General features: G+C 38.4%; 1 protein-coding gene across 3 annotated transcripts in view; it reads right to left on the bottom strand.

The window, feature by feature from the left end:
• lrrc4ca (leucine rich repeat containing 4C, genome duplicate a) overlaps positions 1-16,768 on the bottom strand; it is a 504,766-nt gene that overhangs the window by 231,762 nt on the left and 256,236 nt on the right. For all 3 annotated transcript variants that reach the window (XM_063061796.1, XM_063061795.1, XM_063061794.1), the window contains one exon: positions 6,032-6,182. The gene's annotated coding sequence lies outside the window, so the exon portion shown is untranslated. The remainder of the gene's footprint in view (positions 1-6,031; positions 6,183-16,768) is intronic.

The raw sequence follows: 16,768 nt of genomic DNA, 5'->3' as shown, positions 1-16,768 counted from the left end.
CTAGTGTTATTCCCTATTTAAAAGTTTACAGACTAAACTTTCCTTGTTACTTATCCCTAATTAATTAGAAAATCAAATATAATTCCTATTCTTAAGTATTATAGTTAACTTCAGTTTCAGTTGCAGGCAGTATATCTACAAGTTTAAATTCAAATTCAAAAATTATATATACACTATTTAACTCCTTTCATGACAATTCTCCAACATCACAACTTTTAAGCAAAATAAATCTCATTCAGTAACTTATCAAAGTCTTTGCAAAAATAATCAATTCTTGCAGGAAATCAAATACAAATTCTTCGAATGAAAATAACTTATACATCCAACTGTAATAAATCCTCTGCATCATTACACATTTCGTTCCCGTACTGGTTCGTCAACCTTTAGGTAGCTTGCATCTTCGTTCTTGGTTCATTGGAATGAAATAGTTTATCATACGCGGCAAGTCAATTCACAAACTTGGACAAAAACTTGACCAAATCCCTTGGCATAATTTTACAAAACTAATTCCCAACTACACAGTGAGGGGTTTGGACACTCATCTCTGCCAATATTGTCTCGTTATAGCTGCTGCGTGTTATAGCTGTAGTTTCAATAAATCTTTTATCGCTGTTACCACTCCTCCAGGGGTTTCAAACTGAGGTTTTCAAGATAGTAGAGTAAAAAGATATTCCTACTAATTCCACTCTTCACAGTTCATGTCTTCAGCTTCTAAATGTTGTTGCGTTTCTCTCCTTGTCCGTGCCTGCGTCAGCCACATCTTCTCTCGCATAGCATTTTTTTTCAAATTCTCTCTTTTTTAAATTCGTAAACCTCATTTTCATCCCTCGGCAGATGGAACTTTCTAACATTACATCTTTGGGCTTAACTAACCTGGGTTACACCTGCCCATTGCAGCAGTCCAGGACGAGAGACGCTGGAGGCGCTGTAGCACAGCGTTCGTGCTGGATCGGGGGCTGTCCCCTTCTGCTGGTGCTGCCTTCCAGTGTTCGATTGGTGGAAGACGAGCTGGATTGCGTACATGTATGTGTTCAAACATTTGTCTGGGTACTGCTGAAAACTGCTTGTTCTTGCCGACAACACCCATGCATCATCAATTTACAGGACGTGTCACTCAGGGACTTGGTCTATACATATTCTTTTTTGTGTGACTATATGTTTACTGTGATCTGACATGTGTTATATGTGCCTTATGCTGTGTATGACTGTTGGTACTGTGCTTTGCACCTTGGAACACGGTTTCATTTGGCTGCATTCAAGGGTATTCATGTATGGTTGAATAATAATTTAACTCGTACTTGAACCTTTAATGGCAGTGGCATTAGCTAATCACCTAAAGATCAATTACACTGAGTGCTTGAAGAGCCAAACTTACAAAGCAACACAGCACAGCCGAGAAAGTAGGATAAACCTAAACAGTTAATTTTGGCCAGAATGGATCTGGTGGGTTGAGTGGTCTTCTGAGTGGCAAGTTCTATGTTTCTTGGATTCTATTTAGAAATATAAGTAAAGGAACCTTTCCATTAAACGCTTGCTTTGCTGACCCTGTTACTGATTTTTTGGAGTTGAAAAAATACATTATCTGTTGACGGAAAGTACATAAAGAAGATAACCATTCAATTCAAGCTGTAAAGAAGTCCACAAATAACATGGAAACAACTTTCTGGTTAATTAATTCAGATGAGATATCCCCCATAAGACTGGGACAATGCACTGCTATGCTAAAGAACTATTACACTTGTTTGCCACTTAACAGAAACATTTTGTGCAAACTCTTAAGAAAAATAATGCAATAAATGATTTGAATATTTATTCTGTAACATAATGGTTATTTTGTTTGAAACGTATCAGGCAATTTAAGAATTTAACACAGAAAGCAGAGATCCAGAAATTACATCATTTATCACAACCTTTATGTGCACTAAGCAAATTAATTTTTATGGAAAGATGTTTGGTAAGGAAATTGAAGACCTAGTACATAACTCAAGGAGCCACCTGAATATGTGTAATGGTGTTTATGTAGGAAAAGACCTGTACTTCAGATTCCCATGAAGACATCCCAGGTTCTTGAGTATGTTGCTCAATGCTGCTCCTCTATGACTCTCAACCTATGACCTATCAGTTTTCCTACACTTACAATAAGAGCCCTTTTGGCACTGAAGAGTGCTCAGCTAATTCACAACCATGTGACACAACATCCTGGACCTTCACAACTATAGAAACTTTCAATGGCAGGCCCTCAAAAAACACTTTGTTAGTCCCCTCCATGCCTGCACTGTGTGCCATTTACAAAATCCTCAGCAAATCTGGTAGCATCACCAGACCTGTAAACTCTGTCACCATTGAAAGACAAGTGTAACTGGCATATGGAAGCATCATCACTTGCAGGTTTCTTTCCAAGTCACACACCATCTTGACTTGGAAACATGTTGCTGGTCCTTGTATCTCAATTGATCCAAGTCCTGAAAGTCCCCGCCTAAGGGCCAAAAGCTGCAGCAGTACAAGAATGAGTCTCCCTTCTATGTCCCCAAGAAGAAGATGTTTTAATGATTAACAATAAAGGCTGACCATACTAGTGATGCCCTTAGCTGAAAAGTTTATTTTAAATATATGTACCATTTACTTATCATGCCTTCCCATGCAGTGAAGGATTCTGGGACCATTCTCTGTCTGAGAATGTTACCAAAGCTGTAATTAGAGATATGTTGTTAGATCCATGTTATAAATCAGTCGCTTTATCACCAACTTTCTGAATTAGTCATTTCTCTTCTCTACACTTTCCTTTTTTTTTGTTTGCTTGAAACTTTGAGCAGTTACATTTCCCAGATCAGATTGAAAATTACTAGTCTGAAATGTTATCCACCTACCAAGCCGGCTTTATCTCCTGCGCATCTCCATCATTTTCTGTTGCAATCTCAGGGAACTGACGTGGAGTATTTTCTGTTATCTGCAACATATGTTTAGCAGCTACTAACATATCAAACATCTACTAACAGATACACTCAGTGGCCACTTTATTATTTATACTTGTACATCTGCCCATGAATGCAGATATCTAATCAGCCAATCATGTGGCAATAACGCAATGCAGAAAAGCATGCAGACATAGAAACCATAGAAAACTACAGCACAGAAACAGGCCTTTTGGCCCTTCTTGGCTGTGCCGAACCATTTTCTGCCTAGTCCCACGGACCTGCACACGGACCATATCCCTCCATACACCTCCCATCCATGTATCTGTCCAATTTATTCTTAAATGTTCAAAAATAACCCACATTTACCACCTCGTCTGGCAGCTCATTCCATACTTCCACCACTCTCTGTGTGAAGAAGCCCCCACTAATGTTCCCTTTAAACTTTTCCCCCCTCACCCTTAACCCATGTCCTCTGGTTTCTTTCTCCCCTTGCCTCAGTGGAAAAAGCCTGCTTGCATTCACTCTATCTATACCCATCATAATTTTATATACCTCTATCAAATCTCCCCTCATTCTTCTACGCTCCAGGGAATAAAGTCCTAACCTATTCAACCTTTCTCTGTAACTGAGTTTCTCAAGTCCTGACAACATCCTTGTAAACCTTCTCTGCACTCTTTCAACCTTATTTATAACCTTCCTGTAATTTGGTGACCAAAACTGTACACAATACTCCAAATTCGGCCTCACCAATGCCTTATACAACCTCATCATAACATTCCAGCTGTTATGGTCAAGAAGTTCAGTTGTTCTTCAGACCAAACATCAGAATGGGGAAGAAATGTAATTTAAGTGATTTTGACCTTGGAATGATGTTTGTGCCAGATGGGGTGGTTTGAGTATCTCAGAAACTGATGATCTCTGGGGATTTTCACACATAGAGCTTTTACATTAATAAATAGACTTCATATAATACCAACTCTCATTTCCTGTTATCTCAAAAGAGCCATTTTCTTGTATATATTACACTTCATTCCTCAATGCCACCATATGTCAAAAGAAAGAGAGAATCAAGTATTTTACTGCAATGCTGAAAGGAGAATATAATTGGCAGCATTGAATAATTCAAGGGGGAGAATATCTTCAATACCATCTTTCTTCCCCTCTTAGTTTGCACTGCCACATCAAATACTATCAAGATTAGACACAGCTTTATTTTACATTTTACATGCTCTCTCAGGGCAATAGACTCAACAGCATTAATTAGTTCATTTATCCTTGACGCTCAGTTCCACACCACTGAGCACTTAAATATTAATGCCATATTAAAGCAAAGTAATAAATATAGAAAATATTAAAAATATTGCTGAATAAGATTTGCTGGCAAGGAATAACAGGTAAATGAGTATGAAAAAAACAACCAGTCAAATCTGATCATGCTGACCAAATTTTATCAAGGAGCAGATTATAAATCATTTAAAAACTGACTTAGATAACCTTTGCTAAACTGCTCAGGATTTCAGCCATTCTGTTAAACTGCCGGTATTTAAAGGACAATTCACCAATGAATTTCATTCACCAATGAATAAGTGATTTTACTTAGCTTCCTTTGTACACACATGGTAGGAGTAATTTTGAAAAGTTCCAGGTAAGAGTGATCAGAGAAATTATGTTATAGCAGAAGCCCTTTAGGTGAAGTTAGTTCTCTATTTTCTGAGCAAGATACATGCACCATGTGCTTTTTACCACAGACCAGCTGAGTTTCTCTTCTGACTCCGGTGCATTGTTACATTATGTGCTAAGGATAGTAAAAATCTATTGTACTATGTTTTTAAATTTGATGTGTTCTTAATGAAACCAAAATCATGTTTTTCCATTCAACTTTTCCATATCATAATGACATTACATGGCTAATGAAGTTTATTATATCCTTCCCTTTTAATCATAATTATAAATTTAATTTAAATAAAAATTATTTGCTCCCTAAGATCTTGCAATGACGAGTTTCAATCATACAATATAGCAAAGTTATAGGGTGTAGCCTTCTTACCTTCTAGAACTAGGTAGTTAAGGATATTGTGTTTTTTTTTTCAATATATTGTCACATTGAGGAAGATATTCCCCATGATATAAACTGTATAACAAATTTTACAGATATTGATTGAGCCATTATAAGGTACTTGTAACTTTATTATTGTGAATGTCAGTGAACAAGGTCTCTAATCATTATATCACTGTATCAGCCTACTATCTTTATCCCACAAAAACAATGCAAGTTTATTTGGGAGTGTGTAGGGCAGCTACTGAGTTGCTTAGACTATGTTGTAGTTTTTATAATTATATAATTATAATATATATTTCTAGTTAGTTCATCCTCCGAGGACCCCAACCTTGTCCTGGGTTTTGGGGTCTTGAGTGCCTCAATGACCCAGGGAGCTATGTTAGCTGGAATCAGGGCCTTGTACTTTGACTATTGGTAGGGTCACACATGCCAAACAGTTCAAAGAGTAAAGGCCAGACTAAGATTGTTCAGCACATTGCTCCAGGTGCTGGAGTTCTGCTCAGTGTCAACAACCCTGACTGGTCAAAATTTTTTTTTTACGAAAACACCAATGGAAAAAACCTTCATTGCTGTCCTAAACACCAGCAGCGTAACAGGCAGTAAGTATTTAGTTCATGATTTTGAAAAACAAATTGCTTTGCTTATTGCAACCAACTCCCTGTCATACTTGAAGGCCAATAATTCCCAAGTGAACCTCCCAGGAAGACATCAAACAAATCTCAGCAACCAATTTGTTGGCAATCTTCGATAGAATGAAGTAGCCCTAATTTCAAATTAATGTATTCACCACTATATTACAGAAGTATGATCAAAACAAATTATTTCAGTATGTAAGCAAGAATTCACTAGCATTTCACTGAGTTGCTGCACTCAGTTATACTTTTGCCTTGAAATGATAATATAAAACTTCAATAAACCTCAAGCGTTGAGAAATTATACGTTTCAAGGAATACATTTGCTCATAATTTATCTCATCTACTGCAAGTACACAAGCAGCCTCAGCTGACACCCAGCATGTCCAACAGATAGCCTCTTTAAAATTCAATGAGATTCATACCTCCTTCTCCTTATGCTTTCAGTTCCTCCACTCTGCATGGCAGCTGGTTCCTTGAAGTTTGTGTGGGATCTCCAGATTTCCGATGGAAGATACTACCACAACATCTTCAAATAATAGCAACACTGAATATATCCTCTGCCACTTGAATGACCTAAGTGTGAAGAACAAGACTCCAATATTATGCCAATCCAATGTTGTTCACTCAACAATACCAAGAGAAAGCAGAAATTATTTCTTTATAGAGCTTAAGTCATTAATAAGAATGAGTTGGTTTGGTGGCCAAAATGGAAGCTACATCACTTCTGTCACCTTATAATGAAGTTTGGAGAATTGCAAATGTCTGAAGCCAAGGGATATTTTTAGGTATGCTGTTCCCATGGAAATAGTCCTTTTTCTGTGAAACTACAATTTAAATTTACTTAACCACTTTTCACAAGTTGGTTTCAAAGCCAGCTTCATTAATTGAAATTAGGTCAAACTAATCTAAACTGATGTCAATGCACAATGCAATTTTGCTATAACAATTGTACTTTTATCTGTCTTGTATTTTTTTTTCAATGAGAACATGTTAACCCTATTGAAAGCCATTCCATTCCATGACAATTCTTTTATTGAGTACTACAATTAAAAGTTTCTTAAAATCAGAAAAGGAAATGGAATAAAAACTGGCCATATTCCCTTACAGTGTTGGTAAATTCTGTACATAATTATAAATAGATTATATTTTCACATGTTCCATGTAAATACCTGCAACAAAATTAATTTCAATGTAGTTAACAGTATGCTAAAATCTTAACACTTCCGGTTGAAGATAGCACTATCAAAGCCATGCAACAGCTTACTGGTAGATTGAAAAGTAAGAAATTCAACTAAACACATTACTTATAACGTCTTTTCTGAAGCCAGTTGTGGTGAACTTGTGCCACAGACAGTGAGGAGGCTGGTGGAGGTGAGGCTGATCTGGCCAATGAGCAGTGCTGGGGCATTGCAAGGTGCAGTGTGTCTGAGCAGGGTTAGCAGACGGAGTTCATATTGCTACTGGAGATGGAGTGCAGGCGATGTGGAAAAGTCTCGATGCCTGTCTACCTAATCCAGGTGCAAAGTTGGATCGCCTCATGTGCCATAATTTGAGTGAGATTGAGAATGGCTCTGGGCAGGGTGGCCCAAGGGTATCACGGTGCCGCGGTCCGGATCCTAGAGGGAGGCACCAGCACAGAGAATCTAGAAGCCTGAATGCTGGGAAAGGAGGCAGGGGCTGAGCTGATTTTGCCTGCTCTCCCAAGAAAGTTCATTCCTTTTTCCGTGGCACTATGGCTGAGAACTGAGCTGGCTGCTTTGTGTTTTTACCCCACTGAGGTGATGACCTGGGAGCACGTCTTGGGACTACTCTACCTGTTCTGGGAGCAGGTCTGTGACCCAGTCTGGTTCAGAAAGCTTCTATTGTTTGCACGATTTGTTTTTTCTTTTCTCTCTCTTTCTCTGCACAGTGGTTTTTTGTCTTTCTTAAAATTGTGTTATTCGGGTTTCTTACTTTGTGGCTGCCTGTAAGCAAACAAATTTCAAGGTGTATAATTTATATATTTTTTGATAATAAACGTGCTTTGAATTTTAGAAGCTTGAATATATGTACTTTGATAATAAAGTTACTTTGAACTTCCAACTTTTGAACTTATACACAATAAGTATTTTTAAATTGCAGTGGAAACTAAATAAAATCAAAACTGCACTATCTCAAGAGCATAACATTATTCAGATTTGCAACTGAATGAAAAATCTTAATTCTTCTGAGCCCTCGTGGAAATCAGCTGCTTCCTTTGATGTGCCTTCAATTATCTAGAACAGGGGTTCCCAACCTGGGCCCACAGACTTCTCGGTTTCATAGTAAGGCACCATGACATAAAAAAGGTTGGCAACCCCTGATTCAGACTCTGAGGTCTTGCAACCGTTACCTACACCCCTCCCTTTCTCCCTTCTATTAGTGCTTACAAGCTTTTGGTTCCCTACCCTAATTTATGCTAACATATCTCCTATTTTATCTGATAATACTCTTATCTGTATCTTGGATGTTTTACCACATTTAATCTTATTGCGAGCTCATTATTGTAACCTAGATGCTCAGTTTTGTAATAAAAATGAAGAGAATGGAACCACACCGCAAATCAGGCAGCAACCATGGAAATAGAAATAGAGAAAAGCAGGAAAGAAGTTAAGTTTAATTTGTAGAGAAGTAGTTACAATGAATGTATAGGATAAATAGAATATCTATGATAGGATGAGGCTAAGGTTGCTCCGGGATAAAGGGTAAAGATCAACCAGTAGTTGGGTAAATGGGAGCATCGAGAAAGTGAGAATAGAAGGAAAGGAAAAGTTGTGAAATACTGTGTTAACTGAGAGATATAAGGTGTGCTAATATCACTAATTGATGGTTTGTATCAGAAGTAGCCACTTTGATACAAAAAGAGAAAGTAAGCTACATAATTGATCCAACCAGTACTACTGGCTGTAACACTCCCAGACAGAAGATGAGGTGCACCTCCAAGCCTGAAAACTTAAAACCGCAGTGAGCAAAAGCAGTCTAAATTGTCTTACTACTTATTTCACTCCAACTACCAGTGGTAAAAAATCACTGCTTTTTAAGCACAATTACCTGCAACTGACGCTATTTAAAAGCTGATCACTCTAAGCATGGTATAGTCTCTAACAGCCATGCAAGTGCACCCAGCTGACATTAGTTAGAGTATGTTCGGCAACAGTCCCCTGCTTCAATTGAGTGTCACAGTGTCCCAAGTAAATGAAGGGAATGCTGGCCAGTTTCTTGATTTAGTTTTTTTGTTCTTAAGGTTTGTCCCAAATAAATGGCTGTCCTGATTAACTGATAGCCCAATTAACCAGAATCCACTGTACTCCAAACATTATTATAGGACTAAAGTATTACAGGACATTTTATGGAAAGACCAAAAGATCCATTGGAAATAAGTCTTTTTCAACACTGCCCCAGTCTAACAGTTCTACACTGAAGTGCCAGCGTGAATTTACAGGAGTATCAGTCTCTGGAGTGGGTGGTGAATCCATAAATGTCTGACTCAGATGTGAGAGAACTCCCACTGAAACGAGGCTGGCATTTACTACACAGCCCTGGTGGTGCTATTGGTGTGTTAATTAAAACTGTATGTAATACTGCTTAGTAGTCTATCAGTTGGTTGCTTAGCAAAATTACAACAAATTTAAATTATTAAACATATAGCACAGGGGCTCAATACAACAAAGCAAAAATGCAGCCATATACTGATTTTTGCAGTCTTATAATATATCTGCTTATAGACGAACAACGTAATCCATCATTGCAAACACAATTTAATCAATTGTAACGTGAGAGTAACTGTTGTTGATATCAAGATGGCACTTAAGTGAGTGCAGGATCATGGAGACTTTTTGAAAATGAAGCTTATGGAAATCAAGGGGAAAAGTTCACTCGAAGTTAGTTGTTGGAGGTCAATCTTCCCAGCCCCATAATATCACTTCATGGGTTTCTTAGGTCCAATATCCCTCACCTTCTCATTTAATGGTCTTCATTGCATCAGGACCATTGAGATATTCAAGATTCTTGGATGGTGACAAAATCAGAGGAAATGGGGATCAGGCAAGAAAGTTGAGCTCAGATACAAGATAAGTGTTAGGTAGTGGAACAAGCTTGAGAGATGGTAGGGTCTCCTCCTGCTCCTATTTCTAATACTTTTTTTAAAGAATGGCCATCTTGGACAATTCACCTGGAATGCCACTAACTGTAGTGAAGGTAAAAGCAACAAAACTTGGTGCCTTTCACATCTGAAGCAAGGGAGGAGAAAAGGGTTTGGTGCTGGGATTTTGTTTAATACTATTTTCTGCACACCCTGCTAAATTGAACACACATTTGAAATTAATAACATAATTGGACTAAAGGCTTTAAACATCTGAGTGAAGTAGAGGTGAGGGTTTAGTTTACAGGTAAGATTCAGAGGTATGAAAGATGTATTTCTGCAGTCTGGCCCACATATTAGAGAGGCATGGAATCTGTTAGGTCCAGAGAAACAGTAGATACATGACAGTGAAAAGCCTTAACAAACCTCGAAAGGATAAATTAGCCTCTGGTTAACAGGATTTTCACTTTGTCCCTTTCTGAAATTAAGTGTCTGAGACCTGGATTTTAGCCATGTTTGCCATTTTAAAATTATGAACCTCACCTTCCGGCTGTCCATTCTCCATTCCTCTGCCTTTGAGGTTTAACACTTCAAAATTTCAGAATTATGCTATTTTAATCCTGTCTATTATTTAACCGGTTCAATTCAACTGTACTTCTGTCTTATAATTTAATTAGTAGTGCTGCTACACAGAAAGTTTCTGATGAGATCAAGCTGACTTATTTAACTAAAAAGAAAAAGATCTTTAATTGGGAGCAATGGACATTGCTTGTTAAAATTGTCAGTGTGGGTGCAAGTGTGTTTGCTGGGGAGAGGTTTTGATACATGTGGTCCTAATAATATATAGATCATGCCCCCCCCCCCGCCCCCTGCCGTAATCACCATTTTAATGAAGCTGATTTCAGGCACAGCTTGCCTAAAAGATCAGGGACCTAGATTAACTATCATTTGTTGGGTCTGAAACATTTTATTACCTCAGAAACCTCCTGTGATGAGTTGGGAAAGGATGTGCAGATATCAGTGTTTGGCTTGCAAATACATGTTTCTCACTCTATTACTGATTTTGACCACTGGCCACAATGTCAGGAATGATGAGGCTGGTAGCACTCTTGTCTTTGAGTTAGAAGGTTGTGAGATTACAAATGTCCAGGCTGCCATTCCATTGCAGTGCTGATGGAGTCCTACAGGGTTGTACTTTGACTATTGTTAGATTATTTCTTCAGATAAGATGTAAGGTGGTACCTGCCATCAGACAGGTTAGGTGGACATAACAGTTCCCTGCAATTTTCCAGGGAATTATCTGTGGTTACCCAGTTAATAGTTACCGTATGTCTTCCTCAACATTACCAAAATTAATTGTCTCATTATCTATTTGACAATAAACTAGACTGGTCTAGGAACACTGAGGCTGTCTATAAGAAGGGTCAGAGCCGTCTCTATTTCCTGAGGAGACTGAGGTCCTTTAACATCTGCCAGACAATGCTGAGGATGTTCTACGAGTCTGTGGTGGCCAGTGCTATCATGTTTGCTGTTGTGTGCTGTTGTGTCCTGCCCATGGCCATCAAACTTTACAACTCCTCCTTTGGAGGGTCAGACACCCTTAGCCGATAGGCTGGTCCTGGATTTATTTCATAATTTACTGGCATAATTTACATATTACTATTTAACTATTTATGGTTCTATTACTATTTATTATTTATGGTGCAACTGTAATGAAAACCAATTTCCCCCGGGATCAATAAAGTATGACTATGACTATGACTATGACTATCTATTTATTGGTGTTTGTGGGACTTCGTTGTGCACTGTCCATTTGTCACTACAGTGATAAACTTCAAAATCCATTCCATTAGCTGGAAAACCCTCTGAGATATTCCAAGGTAATGACAGACATTAAGGATATTAATTTTTTACACAAATTGTGCTAAATTATAAGCCTCTTTGTTTCATCCTGACCATATATTTAAGTGAGTTTGGAATATGATCTCACTGCTTCAGGAAACTGGTAACTAGCCTGATGACAGGGTTCTAAATGAAAATTACCTCTGCACTTTTACTGTGAAACAATTCCTGCTACCAGAGTGAAAACAGAACCAGGCTCAGGCTACAGTTTCATTCTCCTTGTTCTTTGCGTTTCCAGTCCAACCTTTCATATGATTCACTCAGACCACTGTTTCTAGTATTGGTGCTGCCAAATTGTGCGGAGGATATCATGTGATCCTGCAGGGTAACTCAGGAGATGACGCAAGGCTTGCTTCTTCAGATCTACATAATAGTGTATTACACAGATAATTTACATATGTCAAATCCAATTCTCAATCTGTTCAGACTCTGCTTCGTGTGCTGACACCAATCATTGCTCACTTCAGAATCAGGATCAGGATCAGGGTTAATATCACAGACACACGCTGTGAAATTTGTTGTTTTGCGGAAGCAGAGTAGTGTAATGCATTTAACAAAAACTATAAATTACAATAAGAAATATATATATTTCCTATCATTCATGGGTTGGTTCATTGTCCATTCAGAAACCTGAATGCGGAGGGAAAGAAGTTGCTGCCAAAATGTTCAATGTGTGTCTTTAGGCATCTGTACCTAAGAAGTGAGCATAAACCTGGCTGATAGGGGGACTTAATGATGGAGGTTATAACTTTGAGGCATAACTTTTGAAGATGTTCTTAATGCTAGGGAGGTGATGCTCATGATGGAGTTGGCTGAGTTTACAACCCTCTGCAGCTTTTTCCAATCCTGTACAGAGTGGTCTTTCCATACAGGATGGAGGTGCAATCATTTAGAATGCTCTCCATGGTACGTATGTAGAAATTTTCTGGAGTCTTTGGTGACATACCAAATTTCCTCAAATATTTTCAGGCTCTCTGTTAACAAAATGTTGCTTAAAAAATAAATTCCTGGGCAATAACACTACATGCTTTATACAATCGCATAGTACATTGCAATTAATCTCTAAGCCCAGCTCCATTTATTCCAATGGAATAAATTATGTATAATTTGTACAGCATTATTGACAGGGAATGAAGTTTGAGGTAAGTGAGATGCTGGAGGTTGAGAAGTATGAGTCATCATAGTCAGACATGGAGGTGAGAAATGGGACATGAAATAAAGAAAGTGTTCCAATGGAGGAACTACTGGAGTAAACATTTGTCTGCAGTTCTCACGGAATCAACAGCACAAAACAATAACTATTATAATCAGAAAATATAATGACAAATCAGCAATTGTCACTTGGGAAAACCAGATTCTTTATGTTGAATGGCAGATTACAGATAGTCCACAACACTGTCGGAATTATTTTGATATGAGATCAATCATATCATATGCTGACCAATCCTTGGTGTCTTGTGCTCTGGATTATGATTAAGATGAATCTTCTGATGAAAAGGAAGTAATTCTTGCAAATAAATTAACTTTAGATCATAAGTAACTTTAAGGGAATTTGCTTAGATGAATTAGGATCATAGAAGTAGTATTCATTAATGACGATTAGCAAAAGATTATAAAATGGGTTTATTTAATTAACTGTTGATTAGGTTTTAATCTGCTGCAAGCCATCCCGTAAAAATATCATTTAAAATTCAAAGTTGATGTTGCCTTTATTCTAAAGTGCACTGTACACTCAAACTGATTTTTTGTTTGATAAAGACTGACCTTGAGTTGATGAAAGAAATTGTCATTAATCCACATTTGAATAATCCTTATGTGCCCTACAAAGCAATTGAAACTTTCCTTGCATAGACTAAACCCTTGTGAATTATTTATCCAGAGAATGATTTGATTTATGACTCTTGGTGGGCATCACACTACTATGCGGACAGACAGTTGAGGCAAAGAGAATTGCTGTAATTAAAGGGAAAGCAGATACTTATATGAGAGAGAAAGGAACAGAACATAATGTTAAAATGATTATATCATGGATGGGAGAAGGTTTGCAAGTTGCATAAATACTGGCACATACCAATGGAGAAAAATGGCTTGATTTTGTCTTTTATGTTGAGTATAATTCCAATTGAAATATCTGGGGGTTGAAACAATAATCTCTCAAATTGGAGTCACATTCATTTTTATTGGAATATTTAGTAAAATCAGTACTAGAATTGCTTGTAACAAGGCATGACTTTGTACATCATCATATAAAACAAATTTAAACAAGATTTACAAGCAAATAATAATTTAGAGCCACTATTCAATGCGTTATCTTGAGACATATCAGGAGTGACACCTAAGTGATGATAGCAAGTTTTTTTTTGTGTTGTTGCCTGGAGCTTTCTGGTCCCTTCATCAGTGTCACATCTCTTAAGTTTCTGCGTGTTTATCGTATCACTTTTACCTCCTGTGTTTTCTTACCTTTTCCTGTGATATTTTAAATTTATATTCACTTAGTTATTTTCCAAATTCCCTTATGAAAAGGTGTAAGCTTTCACCATCATTACAGTTATGGTGCTCCATGTCCAAACATGTCACCATGATATAAACACTTGTGACCTCTCCCTGCATTCAACTTGATCTTGAGATTACACCTTTTGATTACCAATTCACCAGCTTGTCAAAATATTATTTTCTGATTAAGTTTTATCAAGATTCTGTTTTGTTTTGAGCATCACTATATTATAGACTGAAACAAATATCTGCATTCTTTTAAAAACAAGAAAGTCTGCAGATGCTGGAAATCAAAAGCAACACACACAAAATGCTGGAGGAACTCAAAAGGTCGGGCAGCATCTATGGAAATGAATGAATGGTCAATGTTTCGGGCCAAGGCCTTCTTCAGGACTAAGAAGGAAGGGGGAAGATGCCAGAATAAAAAGGTGTGGGGAGGGGAAGGAGACTAGCTGGAAAGTGATAGGTGAAGCCAAGGTGAGTGGGAAAGGGAAAGGGCTGGAGAAGGTGGAATCTGATAGGAGAGGAGAGTGGACCATAGGAGAAAGGGAAGGAGGGGGGACCCAGGGGGAAGTAACAGGCAGGTGAGAAGAGATAAAAGGTCAGGGTGGGGAACAGAGAAAGGGGGGGGATGATTTTACCAGAAATAGACATTAATATTCACGCCATCAGGTTAGAAGCTACCCAGGCAGAATATAATGTGTTGCTCCTCCACCCTAAGGGTGGCCTCATCTTGGTACAAGAGGAGGCCATGGACCACCATGTTGAAACAGGAATGGTAATTGGAATTAAAATTCTGCTTGTGGCGGATGGAGCAGAGGTGCTCCATGAAGTGGTCCCACGATTTACAATGAGCCTTACCAATGTAGAGGAGGCCACATTGGGAGCAACAGATACAACAGATGACGCCAGTAGATTCGTAGGTGAAATGTTTTATATTTCCTTGTAAAACTTTCATGTCATCCAGGTTATCAGTAGCCTCCTTAGATGGGCTGTCAGTGAGAAAGTGCATCCAACCACAAGTTCAGTGTGCAATTCTATCTCAGAACTTTATCAAGGAACCACATACAAATTGCCTGCATCTCAGGAAATGCATTCTCACTAATGTCCAGCAATAGCTGCACCTCAACGTAAATCAATGGCAACATTGATAGTTGTCAAATTCACTTTATTTTGCTGGAGTCCTTCCAGAATAAACTTGAACATAACATAGTACCTTGCAATTTGCCATCCATTCATTTCTAATGAAGACTACTGATGCATTTTACATAAAGAGACATTGTTTCTTGCCAGAAAGCAACAGGCAAAGGCATCAGGCTTCACAATGATTCTTAGGTTGACTGCATGGTAATCACTTTGTGAAACGCACAGTGACTCAGGAATGTGCTGTTGTCAAAGACGATTCTGTTTCCTCAAGACACACAATGTATATAGGTGGTGAGACCTAGAATACAGTGGATTCTGTTTAACTGGGACACACTGTAACCAGCGACTGCCCCCATTACCTGAAGTTTCATGGAAATATCCAAAAAGGTATAAAAAACACAAACTACCATTCAACTAAGTGTAGCCCCCCTGGCCAGCCTCAGGGTCGCTAGGGTCGCTCGGCTCGCTGTCGTCTAGGGAAACAGCCCTCCGCCCCACCAAACTGGGTTATCAGTTTGTGTGGATGCTATGTGATGTACCCCACCCCACCCAAATAACAGACAATACACCAGATACGATTAAATGATTTACAGTTTATAGATATTACTGGAACTATGTAATTAATAGAGAATAAAATATAAAAGGAAAATCAAAGGTGCCACACTTATCAAAGTTCAATCTCTTTGTGCACAACCAGTTGGAGCTCAGGACCCTTCTTCTTCACCCTGCGACCCCTCGGACCACCTCGACTGGCCGCCTGGGACCAACAATGGTGGTCGACCAGATGCTCCACACGAGTCCGTCTCCGTCTCCTCTCCTCGCCAAACGCCCCGCTCGGGGTCCGACTCCGTTAGCGGACTCACAGCACCTGGTCCATGCTCTGTCTCTCTCTCCCGCCTTCTGCCCCAAAACCCCGCGCATACAATATCTTACAGATACGCCAAAAACATAACAACTATCACAATTGGTTCATAGCATCTTCTTAGCAGTAACGTGATTCAAACAAACTGCTAGTGGGAGGACTTTCTCAGCAGTTAACATAACAAAGAAGCCCTTTCAATTATAACATAAACAAAGAAGCCATTTTAATTAGACTGCACAGTGACATATAAAAAGAAACCCCTTACATAAGTAACAAATTATGTATTTGTAAGAAACATAGAACAAACTAGAATGCTACCAATAGTACTATAACACTATAAAACTGTGTATTAGTTCATAATGGTTACGGACAGAGGAATTCATTAAGTGCACTCAATTGGTAAACTATCCATTCTCAGCTCCTTAAAGCATCAAGGTTTAATGCTTTCCCTAATAACCAACAATTTCTTTTCATCTCTTCCTCAAATATTTGAACAACACATCACAATTATGAAATCCAGTGCTTTCTTTGAACGTGATAGTGTTGCGTGTTTGTAGGAAAGGGAACCGTCTGGCATGCCACGATTAAAGACCTGTTTCTTCAGCATTGTAGATATCACCTACACAAAATTTTTGAAGCAAGTCGGCAGCTTTGTCG

This window comes from Mobula hypostoma, chromosome 11 (genome assembly GCF_963921235.1).
Source record: "Mobula hypostoma chromosome 11, sMobHyp1.1, whole genome shotgun sequence".
In the NCBI taxonomy this organism is placed as follows: Eukaryota; Metazoa; Chordata; class Chondrichthyes; order Myliobatiformes; family Myliobatidae; genus Mobula; species Mobula hypostoma.
This window is presented reverse-complemented; position numbering and strand designations above follow the sequence as displayed.